Source organism: Equus quagga, chromosome 3 (genome assembly GCF_021613505.1).
Source record: "Equus quagga isolate Etosha38 chromosome 3, UCLA_HA_Equagga_1.0, whole genome shotgun sequence".
NCBI classification, from domain to species: domain Eukaryota; kingdom Metazoa; phylum Chordata; class Mammalia; order Perissodactyla; family Equidae; genus Equus; species Equus quagga.
The window spans coordinates 62,920,977-62,937,703 of record NC_060269.1 but is presented as its reverse complement, the minus strand read 5'-3'; the positions used below and the strand labels follow the sequence as shown (position 1 = coordinate 62,937,703).

Genomic DNA, 16,727 nt, shown 5'->3' with positions numbered 1-16,727 from the left:
CCTGTTCAGTGAGCAATAGCCTGTTTAAAAAAAAAAAAAAAATCCGGTAAGACTTTCCTCTTGACTCTCTTGCCAGAGTATTGTTTTCTGTTCTTTCACTCTTCTACATAATACTTTTATATTTTTGTAGCATGATTGTTTCTAGGCTTCATCACCTATCTAGAGATGGAGTATAGCTTTTAGTTCCCTCCTGCTCACACAAGCCCCCAGCCCTCCTCAGAGTTCCTTAAGTATTTCTGGGAGTCATTGAGTGGAATGTAACATGTATTCAGAAACAAGTGAATATTCTTTTCTTACAGTCTCCTTGGGAAGTCCATCCCCCAAGCCACCCCAGTGTCAGGCCTTATCATTGCCGCTGCTACTAGGCCTTCTCTGAGGGTTATTAGCAGTGCCAGGACTGCTGTCTTTAGAGCTTTCAGAACTGCCAGTCTTCCAGGTACCCAGGAGGTGCAGGGCTGAATTAGAGAGCTGCCTCCACCCCCACACCCTCCCCCGCCCCCCAATTCCAAAGCAGCAGTTTGCGCTCACAGTTTCACAGTGTCTCTTGAAAAGGTTTCTTATCTTTTCGATTTACTCTTTTACTCCTTCTGGGCTCAAAACCAGTTCAGAGAGCCAGATGGAAAAAGATACCATGCCATTTCATCCATTGTCCTTATTTCATGTCACTTTCCTTGTGCTCACCCTCTTAACCTCCTCTAGGTTGTCAGACTTCCATGGCTCCCTCCCCAATCCATCAAAGGTGATGACACAGCTTTTGGGAGATAAAAAGTACTTCCTTTAAGATGATTAGAAACTACTGCCTTTGATGCTTTTTCTCAAATAGTTGAAGTCATTTATTTATAATTAGAGTAATTAAAAGGTTAGTTGGAGGCACTATAAAAATCTGAATTTTGGTAAAAAACTTGAGATAATGAGTCCTTGCAGTTACTAGGGAAAGCAAGCCTTGTCCAAGCAGTTCTTGGCTAAGAGCTTTCTGCCTACCTTTGGATTTCTGCATACTCACAAAACTACTTTCTCATCGTAGTTTAGTTATCCAAATAAACTGTCTACGAGAAAGCAGTTATTCTCAATATCAGCCATTACATTGTTTTTCTGATATTCTCCTTAAATCAGTTTTCCTCTAGGATGTGATAACCTTCTGCAAAGATTGGTAGTTCAAGCTTACAAGAGGGCTAGGGAGCTAACATTTCTGAGTGCCTACTTAGGAACATTATTATTCTATCTTATTTAGTCCTCATAGTGACCCCTTTAGGTAGATGTCATTGTCCACAATTCACAGAGGAGGAAACCCGGGCTCAGCAAGATTAAGACATTTGTACAAGATCAAAAGGCTAACAAACTACTAACAAGTAGTAGAACCTGAGATTTTGAACACAAAACAGTCTTGCTTTAAGTCTCTTATTCTTTGTATTATTCTGTCCTACTCCCAGTTTTACATTTTAGAAAGATTACTTTTTAAACTATGTGTGACAAGAATAAGAATGGAGAGCAATTGGAGACTGTGGCTTTAACACAGCAGAAAGAGGTCTCACGTAAGATAGAGAAGGTCTCAGATAAAAGAACCTGCTAAGAAGGGTAATTGACACCACTTGGTTTAGCATATACTTGGTTTTGTTTTAGTTCACCATAAGCAGAGTGGATTTTAACAGCTATAAATTTCAGTTTAAAACGACAACCTATCAATTTTATGTTGACATTATCTAATACTTAGTATTTGGGGATATGGCTTAAAGTATAAGCTCAGAATTTTAAGACTGCATTATTTTCTGCCTTTCATAGGGATTATCTGTAATATGAATGTGCTTGATAGGTATTTTTAAGTCTTTATTTTTCTTGTATATTAACTCATATGAAATAAGTAATAAAGAGCATGGCATACAGACTTAGCACATTTTTAGTGCTGGTTAGACGTAATATAAATGATTTAAAGCTGATTTGAATCTGGAAATTCTTCCAAAAATTGAAAAAGTCTTACCACCTATAATTAGGTATAAAACTATAGTACAGAGGCTGCTTTTTTTTTTTTTTTTTTGAGGAAGATTAGCCCTGAGCTAACATCTGCTGCCAATCCTCCTCTTTTGCTGAGGAAGACTGGCCCTGAGCTGACATCCATGCACATCTTCCTCTACTTTATATGTGGGACGCCTGCCACAGCACAGCCTGACAAGCAATGTGCAGGTTTGCGCCTGGGATCTTAACCAGTGAACCCCGGCACACCAAAGGGGAATGTGCAAACTTAACCACTGCACCACCGGACTAGCCCCCAGAGGGTGCTTTTTGAGGGCCAGTTGTATATGGTAGCATATAATAAATAATTTAAAGTATTAATAGTGTATATTTGTGTGGTGCATTATACTTTTATAATTATCATTGTAGTTTCAGAACTCATGAGCTTGTCAGTAGATATCTGAGGAAAATAATTCAGAATAAGGGATCTGAAGTATATGGAGACTAGCAGATAAAGTTATGATTCTGGAGTAGAATATGTGATCTTACTGGGAATGGCCAGGTCATGGGAAACAGAGAGAAACAAAAGAAATGGAGAAAATGAGATGGTTAGTTGCAGCCCCAGATTTTTAAAGACAGGAGTGTGAGAAAGCTGTGTGCTCCCCAACTCAGGAGGAAAGCCTTTTCTCATGACTTGAGATGCTTTTTATGTCTGTTCAGTCAGGCAATACAAAATGTGATGCCCTAAAATAACTATTGTAGACTGTGGGGAAGGTGGAAAATAAAAGAAACTGTTGTCCTGGGGTTGGTTACAGTATTATCGGTATTGGAGTACAATGTGAGTTGGCTTCCTGGAATTTGTTTGACTTCAACTTTTAGTTGTAAAACATTATCTGATTGGTTATCTGCTTATTTTGAATTATATATTAGCATATCCTCCTGAGATATGGGAGGTAAAACATTTCTCCACTTCTCTTGGAATGGAGAGTGTATGAATTCCCTCATCCTCTGCCTTCTTATCTTATTTATAGCACTCACCTCCTAGTAAATTGACAAGAGGATGCTTCAAAGCTAGTCCTAAGAGTAGTTGATGATGCTTTCTGAGGTACAATTTAATGGATGCTGGGAATGTCCAAAAATAATATCTCTACTAACCTATTGATATTATTAGAAATTCTACCATTAGCAACTCATTCTAAGTTTCCTGTAAAGTTAGGTCATCCCTAGTGAAGCTGTTGATTTAATCCCTATCTAGCTAAGATAATATTTAGCATTTTTTAATAGAAATTTTCAGCTGTGGGTTCCTTTTTGATCTGGCCCTTCCAGTAGCCCCTGCTTCTCTGATTTCGTATTTTAAAATGTTACCCTTTGCTCTTGTAACTCTAGCCACATTATCCTCAGTGCTATTCTTTGAACGTGATAGACAGTTTCTGCCTCAAGGTCTTGATATTGAATGTTCTCTCCTCTATATCTACATGGCTTGCTTCCTAACTTCATTCAAGTCTTTTTGTTTTTTTTTTTTTAAAGATTGGCACTTGAGCTAACATCTGTTGCCAATCTTCTTTTTTTAAATTTTTTGTCTTCTCCTCCCCAAAGCCCCCTGGTACATAGTTGTATATACTAGTTGTAGGTCCTTCTGGTTGTGCTCAAATCTCTACTCTGATTTAACTTTCTCACTGAGGCTTTCCGTGAGCACCCTATTTAAAATTGTAACCCTACCACCCACAATCCCTAAATTATTTCCCAGCTATGTTTTTCTCTGCTGTACTTATCATGATCTAAATATTGTATGTTTGACTTTTTTTTTTAATTTGCTTATCTTCACCACAAGAATGTAAGCTTTATGTGAACAGGGATTTTGCTCTATTTCCTGGTGCCTAATAATATGTGCTCAGTAAATATTTGTGGAAAGCATAAATGAATGAATGCAAGGTCCTGCAGGACTGAAGCATAAAAAGAAGTGCCTATAGGGAAAGTGGATACCAAACAATTATCTCATTGTGTGGTTTTTCTTAAGATGACATTTCCTGAAATATGTTAAATTTTATTTCTCTGCAGCAGGAAATACTTGCCTAGGGCCAATTATGGACAGTGTCTGTTTGCACATTTATAACAACTCTGAACTCTTAACAAAACCTTCAAATGACATGCATTTAAATAGACCCCAAGTTTCTGAATGACTGACTGGAATTTTTGCTTTTATTTATTGGTAAATTAGTATAAGCACTAACCTGGGAGTCATGGTTTCTTGTTTGTATTACCAGATTTTTTTTTCATCTGTAAACTGAGATGATTGGAATACATTGTTAATTTCAATTCTAATTTAATGTAAGATTTTATGACTCACCTTAGTCTAACTTAAAGAAATCGTACTCCAATTCTATAATTATTTCATTTATTAAACGTTGGGAAACTGCTGGGATAGAGGAAATGCAAAATGAGGAAGAAAATATTGGATCTTCCAGACATGCAGAACCACAAGTTTTTGCTCTGATAATTGTTTATCAGTGTATTATATACTCTGCATGGAAAAGAGTAGAGAGGCTTCGAAGCCATATGTATGTTTGAGCAATAGATCAGGGCATGTAGATTGGTTCTCTGAGTAAACTGTTATATTTTAACATCAAAATATGCTGGATGTTTGCGCAATAGATCAGGGCATGTAGATTGGTTCTGTGAGTAAACTGTTATATTTTAACATCAAAATATTCTGGATGTATGCCAATAGGAATTTTTTTTGTGTTTGTTTTAGTCTGGGATAGTTCCTTTTTTGAATGCTAGTCACACAGACTTTTAAAATCTTTATAATGATGATAGGAGACTCTGCCATTCAAATTGTAAGTTTTCCTGTTGTAGTGAACTCTGGAGAACTGTCATGGGTTAAGCAACATGGAGTTGTTGAACTCCTGAATTCTCAGTCTAGTATTTTTAGCTACCTGAAGGGTGTCATCAGTCCTTACAGAGATTGGCTCCAAGGGCACTGTGGATGTAGATCATAAACCAATGACAGGATATCTTTTTGGTCCTGGAAACACTCGTATTACCTGACTATCAAGAGCCAAGCCCATTTTTTTCTGTCCTTAGCACTTGCACAGCATTTGTCTTATAGTACGTACTTAATACATGCTGATCAGTTGTCTTAGAAAATGTTCCAATTACATTACTTTTAAATTTAGTAACAGAATCTTTTGGTGTTAATTTTTAGAATTGGAACCCTTAAAATTATCTTATTTGAATGAGGCTTGAAAATAGGCATTTTCTTTCATTTCTTCACTAAGCAAGGATTTATTTACTGCTTACAACGTTGCTACCACATTGATAGGAGCTAGAACTCCAACAGTTGATCAGAAACAATGCTTTCTCCTAAGAAACTCACATTCTAGGAGAGAGAGAAAGATTTGTTGTACACATTATAATATAGTGTAACAGAAATATATTGATGGTACTTTTCTAGCAGAGAGTTTTTAAAAGGATGTTTGCTGTACATAAGAGTCACTGGGCCAGTCCAGTGACATAGTGGTTAAGTTCGGCAGCCCTGGAGTTCATGGGTTTGGATCCCAGGCAGTGACCTACACCACTCATCAAAGGCATGCTGTGGCTGCGAGCCACATACAAAATAGAGGAAGATCGGCCCAGATGTTAGTTCAGGGCTGATCTTCCTCAAGCAAAAAGAGGAGGATTGGCAACAGGTGTTAGCTCAGGGCCAATCTTCCTCACCAAAAAAAACTAATAGAGTCACTGAGGCTGGTAGAAAGGAAAGGGAGAGGAAAGCATTCCATTTCAGAAGGGCTAAGAGAATTGCTTGGCTGGGGCAAGTACTTACTATGTAAGATGAATAGAGGTTAGAGAGGCTAGTTTTGGAATATTTATGAGTTGCTTTGATCAATGTCTATTATATGAATTCCCTTGAAGTACGTATATCTTAAGTGCTGTCAAATTTACCTTAATTATAAATAACTAATTAAATTTGTTTTGTTTAAGTAGTCAGCTTGGAATGTTGGTATGGGAAATAATAGAAGATGCTTTGAGTGACATTATGCTCAAATTGTCTTTATGCCTAGACATTGTATTTGACACGAGATATGGCATTGCATTATGAGAGTTCTTTCTTGTCTTCTAAACCAGTAGTTTCCAAGTAGAATTACCTCAGGAGCTGTTTAAAAATATTCTTGGACCCCTTCTCTATGCTTCTAAAAGACATCCAGGTGATTCTGATACGTAACAGTTTGAGAACAACTGTCCTAAACTGACATAGAAAGTGTTGCCTGGTACATTTTTGTACTGTAATTCAATCAGAATGGAGTTGGGTCACATGTAACTTAATAGTGACAACCCCGTGGGAGTAGAGCACCCTGAGACTTCCATAGTAGGGAATGCTATAATATAGTATAAACAATAGCTGCTTCATAGATGTTTTGAATTAAAATGAATCAAAAAATGTGAAAACCACAGAGTATGTACAACTACAACTCTTTCAGAAATAATGAAGCCACAGGGAAGTGGCATCTAAAGTGACTATGATAAAAGGTGCCCGTGGTTGTAGTCAAGTACATTTGAGTCGAGTACACATATATAGGCAGAGATGGTAGCTCAGTCTCTGACCTAAGGATAAGTATTCCCTAACATTTCATAGCATAGTTCAATAGAGTTTACCAGTGACCTGCTGTTATTAATAGGGGCATGTGTATTTTTATTTTCAGGTTATATAATTATTTTAGAATGAAAGAAAAGTAGGGAACATTTTGAGAGTAACATCAAAAACCACCACATATCTTATAGTGATCAAAACCTATAATTACCATTATTAGACTACCATAGTAAATTCTAGAGGGTATGTGGCAGTCATGTGGTTCTTCTGATTAATTGTATTTACTGGTAAAGCATCAAGATCATCTAGCAGTGAAATATAGTAGCTTAGAGACTCCTTTACAGAAGCCATAAAGAATATGAATGTTCCACCCTCTTGTATCTATTCATGAGTTAGTTCAACAAATACTATAGTGCCTGTTATGTTGCAGATACTACTTTAGGAGGGGATACAGATATAGACAATAGTGACACAGATAATAGACAAATAAAATAAATATATGTTAAATAGTAATATTTGCTTAGAAGAAAAAAGAAAGCAAAAAACGAAACTTTTGCATTTAAAACAATTGCTGAGTTTAGAGAAGGGAAGCCTGGGGAAAAGGGAAGCCTGGTTTAGTTACATCATAGATGTTTAATCACTGCTTCTTGAATGAGCGTGCAAAAGGCTTTTTTCTGCAAATTTAATACACAGAAAAAAGAACTTTGGAGTAGTGGGAGAAAATAATATAATTTTACGTCCAGGACAGGAGAACTCATAGTTTCCTGTATCCTGCTCTGGTAGACTCTCTACAGAAGTATCCTGTTGAGTTTGGGAACTGCTTTTTGAGAAAAGACAGTCAGGATAATGACAGAGGAGGAAACCATGTCAAACTGGAGTCAAGGCTGGGAATATTTAGCATGGAGACTCTTTGCACAGATCTTGCAGATATTTAAAAGGCTGTCTTGTGGAAGAGAAAAGAGGAAATTTAGTCTTTATTGATTCAGCCATACTAGTAGGTTGAAGTTACAAGAAACAGTTTGAGAATCTATAAAAGGAAGATCTTTCTCAGGAAAACTCCATTAAACTTCCCTGTCACTGGAAATGTAGGAAAAGCTACATGAATATCTATACGTCTTTAAAGATTTGATAAGTCATATATGTAATAATTGTTTTGGAGTAAAATCTCCATGGTATATGATGTACTTACCTTTAATCATGAATCATAATGGGTAAAACAATATAAACATCATTAAATATTTTAGTGGTATATCTGTTGCTCAACTTGCTGCATGATACCTATCATAGTTACACATTTGCTCCAGAGAAATGATAGAAAATGATATCCCTAATCTTATGTATAGGAGAAAGGTGAGGCCTAAGTAAGTACTTCAACTACAGTTCTAATAAGAAAAGGGAAGTCCATTAGCTGATTGACCTAGGGCAAGTAGTGTCTTGTCTTAATTACCTACCTCAGGGGATTGTGAGATTAAATGACTTTGTATGTGTAAAGCATTTAACCCAGAGAGTATCTGGCCCAGGGAAGTATTCATTAAATAGTGGTAGTAGTTTTATTTACAGTTTTAAGATAATGAAAGATGTTATTTGAGAGATTAGTATTCTAATCTAGATGAGTTTTTAATTCCTAATATCTGTGGTTCTGTTTTTCCCACATGTCATCAACCATTCTTCACAGCAAAGCTCTCTATGTGCCTCTCAAATCACAACTAAATGTGGTAAGGCCTGATTTATCAGGCGTTGTTGAAGAAATGTTTGACATAAGTGAGACACCTTCTGATTAACTTCCTAAAATGTAAACTTTTCTTTTAACCTTTTAAAAACAAATGTATCACATACTTTCCTGCCTTTTTAAAACAAAGATCCTAAACATGACTTTAACTTTTAATGAGTCGGTGTTGTTAATGTGTATATATCTATAATTAAATAGTTGTTTTAATTTATTTTATTTCATTCTTTTCAGACAGCTATCATTTTTTGGTGGTAAAGCCTTTTTATATCTTCCCAACCACTTTCTAAGTTTCTATATCTAATCTACTCTGGATTTGGAAACCAGATATTGAAGCTTACTAAGAATTGTATGTTAAAATGATAAAATGTCTGGAATTTGCTTGAAAATATCCATTGGAACCAGGAAGCAGAGTGGGCGGTTGTTAATTATTCAAGCTGGGTAATGGGTATTTAAGCATCTATTACTCTGCCTTTATATGTTTGCAAATTTTCATAGTAAAAAGTTTTTAAAATCCAACGTTATAAAAAAAGAATTGTATGTTAGATATATGCAGGTCTATGTATATTTATTTCTTAACTTTTATCTTCATAAGGATTCACAGGAAACTTAGTATTTATCTTTGGACAGAAGGACTGAGAGCTAATAAGAGGCACAAACTTCTGGTTATAAAATAAATAAGTCATAGGAATGTGATGTACAGTATAGGGAATATAGTCATTAATATCATAGTAACTTTGTATGGTGACAGATGGTTACTAGACTTGCCGTGTTGATCATTTTGTAGTGTATATAAATGTTGAATCACCTTGTTGTGCACCTGAAACTAGTGTAATATTGTATATCAACTATACTTTAAAAAAAAAAGACTGAGAGCTAAAAGGAAGGGATGTTCACTTTTTATTTGTTCTGGTGGAGTTTTAAGACCTTTTTTACCTTCATGTATTATGTTTGTTTATGTATTTATGTGTGTGTGTGTTTTAGATGTTTATCTACTCAGGAAGAAGGTGCATTTCCTCCTCCGTAAATTGAAAGCATCTAATTTAAGGGATTGTGAGGCTTCTGTACCTCTGTACTTTAACACGTTTTTTGTTTTGTTTTAAATAGGTATTTTAGGTGGATAACACTGGGTTCTGTGTGAAGTGCTAAAAGAGCAGTAAAAGGGGCTGTGTAATGGCTGTTTCAAACTTCTGAGAAGTCTCTTTTGGTATCCAAATCTGGGCCTAAGGGTCTCACTAACTGGTGTTTGCAGTGTCCCCTGTCACCTCTCCCTTTGATGACTTGCTTGCTGCCTGTGCTGTAACTAAGCTCTTTACTCTCTCTTATGCTTTGTTTTCTTCCTAAGCCTTAAACTCTTTGTTTCTTATTTCCTTCTTCCTTGATTTAAATATTCTGCCATTTTTGTGTTTACTGTTACTGAGTAAAACAGATACATGCCGAACTGCATAATGTAAATTCAATTGTAAATCACCACTGATGTACTGGATTCACAATTAAGTATTTTCTGAAGGTGGGAGGGTCAATTGGTGTCTCTATGAGAGGCAATTTGACAAAATCTATCTATCATAATTTAAGATGTATATGCTCTGTCATAGCAATTCCACTACTGGGAATTTATCCCAAAGTTATACTCACGTGTGCAAAGATGTATGAAGAAACTGTGAATTGTGTTTGGATGGAAGACAAAAAGAGTTTGGGATGGGAGGCAGACTTACCTTTTGTTGTGTCTTTTGAAATTCACCTTTTCCTTTACCTTACGTAGTTACTACTTTTTATATTAAAGGGAGAAACTAGGGTAACAAAAAGCCTTCTTCCCACCTGTGGGTAACACAGCATCTACGGGTTCTTATTCCTAATGAATTTTCTGGGTTATCTTTTTCTTCAAGGGTCAACAATGCTAACAGTAGACTTCTTTATTGCTTAACCTGACTTTGTGTAGAATTTTAACAACCCTAATCCTTTGATAATTGAGTCCATTTCTGATAGTAGAAATTTTTACAATTTTATTGCATAAATGTGTATGCGTATATCTATTGCATATATGCATTTATCCTTCCTGACCCATGTTCTATACACACACACACATTCTTTACCCCAATTCCATTACCTGTTGACTACCTTTTTTTTCTCCATGGTCATGTTCTTAGATATCTGTATGTACGTATGTATATATGTAGATATACACACTGACATGAGACGCACATTTTAATAAAGGGATTGTTTTTAATTGTAGTTTTTCTTTTTAAACCTGATCGTGTTATACTCATTTGATTGCATTTTGCTTTTTCTACTCAGCACTGCAATGTGCAAATCTCACCAAGTTACCTGATAAAACTTTAATTTATTCTTTTAATGATTGCATTGTGTTAATTGGTCAAAGTATATTGTAATTTATTCAGCCATTCCTGTGTTGATTGAAACGACTCTGTTTATAGAGACAAGAAGTTGGAAAATTAGTGACAATAAACATCCTTGTACATATTATGTATGATTACTTTTATTTCTCTATGATAGATTCCCAGTAGTAGGACTGCCAGTAAAGGTGTAAGTACTTTAAATTTTAATATATGTTGCTAGATTTTTTTCCAGAAGGATGTCATAATTCACATTTAGACCAGTGAAATATGACAGTACCCTTTTGAGGAGAAAGTATCAATCTTTTAAATTTTTCCTAAAGTGATAGCTCATTGTTAAACTAATTGTTATTTCTCTGACTTCTAGTAAGTTTGACTATTTTTTGTAAACTTGGCAAATTAGATCTGCTCTTTCTCTACATGTCAGATATTTTTTTCTGATTTAATTGCTTAGTTTATGGTTTTTTCATCATACGAAATTTTAAACTGACATCTTTTCTTTTAAAATTTCTGCTGTTAAGGATGTTTAGAAGACCTATCATGTCTTCTAAATTTTGTTGTAGAATGTATTGCTGTGATTAATTTTTTACATTTGCCTGTATTTCACCTGGAGTTTATTTTTTATATATAATGTAAGATAAAGATCTAGTTTTTGTTTTTGCTAGATGATAACCCCCAGTATTGTGATAATTGTTTAAAAAATACCCTTTCCTGCTGAAATAAAGTTCAACCTTTGACTTGTACATTTTCTCATATGTGTTGGTATCTATATTTAAGTTCTTTATTCTGTTCCACCTGTATGTGTTTATTCCTATGCCAGTGCCATATTGGTTTGATTACAGTAGTCCCTCTTTATCTGCAGGATATGTTCCAAGACCCCCAACAGATATGCATGAAACCTTGGGTAGTACCGAAATCAAATATGCTATGTTTTTTCTATACATACATACCTATGATAAAGTTTAATTTATAACTTAGGCACAGTAAGACATTAACAACAATATCTAATAATAAAATAGAACAATGATAATGTACTGTAATAAAAGTTATCATAGATCTTAGCAACTTCAAATAGGATTTTTTTCTTTCCTCATTCAGTCGAGAACTATCACCTCTTCACTTAAGAGGAGGATTTTACAGCTTCTCTTTGACGTATCCAAATTGCCAGCATATCCAAATTGCCAGCATCGCTACTCCTGTGCTTTGGGGCCATTATTAAGTAAAATAAGGGTTACTTGGACAAAAGCACTGCGATTCCCTTACAGTCAATCTGATATGGAGACAGCTACTAAGTGACTCACAGATAGCACATACAGTATGGCTACTGGACAAAGGGATGATTATGGAACAGGCCAGGGCTGGACGGATCTAGCCGGCACCAGCTTTCATCATGCTGCTCAGAATGGAGGGCAATTTAAAACTTATGAATATTTTATTTCTGGAATTTTCCATTTAATATTCTGGAACTTTGGTTGACCAAGGGTAACTGAAACCACTGAAAGTGAAACTGTGGATAAGGGGGGACTTCTGAAGTGTCTTTTGAATATATTCTGATATGTGGTTAGTGAAGTTCACTTATGGTTTTCTCCTTTTGTTCAATTTTCTTGGTGGCTCTTAGATTTTCTCCTTTATAACTTAAGATCTTATTTTTAAATAAAAAAATATTTTGGGCTTATTTCTCAATACAGTTATTTATAAATATTGAGGACAAGTTATTACTGTGAATGAAATATTTTTCCTGTTGCTTTTCTAGGTGTTTCTTGCTAAACTAGTGAAAATTTTTAACTTTAAGTGTATTTATCATAGCTCTCCTTTATAATTTATTTTATTAATTTCAGGGTTATTTTTTACTAGAATTGCTTGTGTTTTCTAGGTACAGGCATACCTCGTTTTATTGCACTTCGCTTTATTGCGCTTCGCAGATATTACGTTTTTACAAGACCCTCCACCAGCAAAAAGATTACAACTCGCTGAAGGCTCAGATGATGGTTAGCATTTTTTAGCAATAAAGTATTTTTAAATTAAGGTACGTACGTTGTTTTTTTAGACATAATGCTATTGCACACTTAATAGACTTCAGTATAGTGTAAACATAACTTTTATATGCACTGGGAAACAAAAAAACTCATGTGACTTGCTTTATTGCAATATTTGCTTTATTGTGGTGGTCTGGAACTGAACCTATAGTATGTCCGAGGTATGCCTGTATTCTATCAGACCGTTAGCAAAAATGCATTTTTCTTTTCCATCCTAATATTTATGCCCTAATTTATTTTCCTGTCATATTAGTTTGCTGTCATCTTCAAGTCAGTGTTAAATTATAAAAGGTTTAGAGTACTTCCTGCTCTAATTCCTAATTTTATTCATTTGATTTATTGAATGAGTAATAACATTCATATGGTTAAAATAATAAAAATTTTCTGTGAACCATCTCCTTTCCACCCTTTCCCTAATCTGTCCATTTCCCACCCTATGCTCAAAGTAACCAGTCTTCCACAGATCTTCAAATTTCCATATAGAAACAAGTTCTTTTTTTTTTTAAAGATTTTATTTTTCCTTTTTTCCCCCCAAACCCCCCTGGTCCGTAGTTGTATAGTTTTAGTTGTGGATCCTTCCACTTGTGGCATTTGAGATGCTGCCTCAGCATGGCCTGATGAGTGGTGCCATGTCTGTGCCCAGGATTCAAAGTGGTGAAACCCTGGGCCGCCAAAGCAGAGCACGCAGACTTAACCACTCGGCCACAGGGCCGGCCCTGAAACAAGTTCTTGATATAGATATATACGTATAGACACATACATATGTACTATAAATATATATATATATATTTATTGTGTGTGGATACCATCTTAATTTTATTTGAAATGGTTTTAGTATTTTGCTATTTAGGAAACTTGCTGTTGTTCTTTTTCCCCAAAAATGTTTAATTTTTTCCTATTCTTTTCCATAGAGCTTTTATTATAAATGGCTGCTGAATTTTACCAAATTCTTTTTCAACATCTGTTGATATAATCATATGATTTTTTTCTCCTTAGTTTGTTGATATATTGAATTAGGTTGATTTCTAAAAAAGAACCACTCGCATTTCTGCAATGAATTATGTATATAGTTTTTGATACGTGGCTAGACTCTATTGTCTAATTTGATTGTTTTTATTTAGAATTTTTACATTTAACTTTTAAATGAAATTGGTTTATGATATGTTTCGTGTACTACCATTATTAGATTTAACATTGAGTTATTCTGACTTCATAAAATGAATTGGAACACTTTCTGTATTTGTCTATGGTCTAATGTTATTAAAATTATATTTTTTTAAAGATTAAGAATCTGCTGAGAACCCATCTGGTCTTGATGCCTTTTTCTATAGTAGATTTTTAATTACCTTTAATTTATGGTATTTGGTTTTACTCAAGGATTCATTTCTCTTGGGTCAATTTTGGATATTTGTTATTTTAATGGGAAATCATTCTTGTCTTTTTAGGTTTTCAAATGAATTGCCATGAAATTACATCTGTGTTGTCTTAGTTTTGTTTTCTTAGTTCTCTCCTATACTTATGGTTGTATTTCTCTTTTCATTCTGAATCTTGTGAGTTTTCACTCTCGGTCTTTTTCTTTTTCACTCCCTTATTAAAAACTCTTGAGTGATTATCTTTCAAAGAGCTAGCTTTTAGACTTATTTATCCTTTCTCTAACATCTTTACTTTATATTAATACCAAACACTATCTCTTAGTTCCTCTTCTTAGTTTATTTTGACATATTTTGTTATTTTTCTATTTTCTTATCTATTGAGTTCCCCCCCCCCCCCCCTTGCCTTTTAAAAATATTGAAAGACTTTAAGGCCATGAGCTTAGTCCCGAATACAAATTTTGCTGGGTCAATTGGGTTTTAATTATCATTCTGTTTTTTTCTTATAGCTTACTATGTAGATCATAATTTCCCTTTTGATTTCCTCTTTGATCCAAAGATTATCTAAAATCACCTTGTAGTTTAAAAGTATGTTTGTACATTTTTCTTAATTTTTTAGATTATATATCTCTGAAATTAGTTAAAACTTTCATTATGACCATGTTTATGATGGATCATGGTACTGGACATAGGAAAAAACATCTGGTCTTTGTTAGAGGGTTACAAGGTATCTTTTGTATCTTTAAAAAATTATGTTTACTGGGGCAGCCCCGTGTTGTAGTGGTTAAGTTTGACCTGCTCCACTTTGGTGGCCTGGGTTTGCAGGTTCTGATCCCAGGCGTGGACCTACACCACTCATCAAGCCATGCTGTGGCAGTGACCCCTATACAAAATAGAGGAAGACTGGCACAAATGTTAGCTCAGGGATAATCTTCCTCAAGAAAAAAAAAGAGGAACATTGGCACCAGATGTTAGCTCAGGGCGAATCTTCCTCAGGAAAAAAAATCATAATTATTGATAATGTAGTTAAATTTCTGATTTTTTCTTCTTTCCAACTGTAGTTATCCATTGTAAAAGATATACTGAAATAACTCAGTATATTTGTTTTTGTTTTTGTTTTTGCTGAGGAAGATTCGCCCTGAGCTAACATCCATCACCAATCTTCCTCTTTTTGCTTGAAGATTTGCCCTGAGCTGACGTCTGTGCTAATCTTCCCATTTTGTATGTGGATCTCTGCCACAGCATGGCCACTGGAAAGTGATGTAGGTCCACACCTGAGAACCAACCCAAGGCCACTGAAGTGGAGCATGCCGAACTTAGCCACTAGGACATGGGGCTGGCCCCAGTATATTTGTATTTTTTATTTTTATTTTTTTTGTGTGAGGAAGACTGGCCCTGAGCTAACATTTGTTGCTAATCTTCCTCTTTCTTTTGCTTGAGGAGGGTTCTTCCTGAGCTAACATTTGTGGCAGTCTTCCTCTATTTTCTTTTTGTATGTGGGACACCACCACAACATGGCTAGAGGAGCTGTGGGTAGGTCCACGCCCAGGATCCGAACCTGCGAACCCTGGGCCACTGAAGCAGAGTGCATGAACTTAACCAATATGTCACCAAGCCAACCCCATTTGTATTTTTAAAAATAAAATTATTAAAATTCTAAAAAGCATTGCTTTATTACTTGCTATGTAATTTGGTATATACAGCATATCTTGGTCATAAACTATGTATATTTTCTAGTTGTATAATCTTTCTCTTTATCTAAGTACTTTTGACCTTAAAATTATACCTTGGCTGATACATATTTCCCTGCAGTTACCTGAAAACAAAATACTGTTTTCTCCAGAAAGATGCTCATTTTTTCCCCTGATGTCTCCTTGACCTTGAAAAGATGAGACCTTTAGAGTACTTTTATTTTACGCCTCTCTGTCTTTTTCCACTTATCCTCTCCTTCCCGGTCAGATCTCGAGAGTACTTTTACGTCTCCTTACTTCCATCTAACCTGCCTACAACTCTTTTACTTTGAATAAATAACTTAGCACATCTTCTGTAGAAATCCATTAAAATTCTTTTGTGATCTAGTCCTTTTGTTTAAAGAGTCCTTATTTATCATATAAGTTGTACATTCCTAGGCATTCGGTTATTACCTGTGTATTATGTAATATAAACTGAAAGTTTCATTGCTTATAATATTACTCTTTTCATCTTCCCTGTTACCACATCTCTATTCTGGTTTATTTTTTCTTAGTTAGAACTCTTTCTCAATTATTTTACTCATTTTGGGGACCTGAGAAAATACACTCTCTAAATTCTTGCATATTTTCAATTTTTTTAATATACCAAAATATAAGCTTTGTTAATACAAAATTCTTTTCTCACTGTCATTTATGAATGTTATTCAACTTTCTCTTTTGTTTTTTTAAAGTATAACAGATGAGGAGTCCAGTGAGGAGCTGATCCCATATCTTTTATAGGTTACTTGCTTTTATAGCCGGGAGCTTGAATGTGATCCAGCATCTGTGGCGTTTTATCCCTAATACCATTTAATATACATTTTCTATTGTTATAATGCTCTCTTTTTTTATTGTGGTAAAACATACATAATATAAAATTTACCATTTTAACCATTTTTAAGCATACAGTTCAATGGCATTAAGTACATATACATTGTACAACTTCACTGCCATCCATCTCCAGAACTTTTTCATT

The 16,727-nt window shown here is 34.9% G+C and overlaps 1 protein-coding gene across 10 annotated transcripts in view; it reads left to right on the top strand.

The window, feature by feature from the left end:
- Positions 1-16,727, top strand: part of HMBOX1 (homeobox containing 1) — a 192,754-nt gene that overhangs the window by 55,608 nt on the left and 120,419 nt on the right. For all 10 annotated transcript variants that reach the window (XM_046657408.1, XM_046657405.1, XM_046657407.1 and 7 more), the window contains exon 2: positions 12,489-12,641. The gene's annotated coding sequence lies outside the window, so the exon portion shown is untranslated. The remainder of the gene's footprint in view (positions 1-12,488; positions 12,642-16,727) is intronic.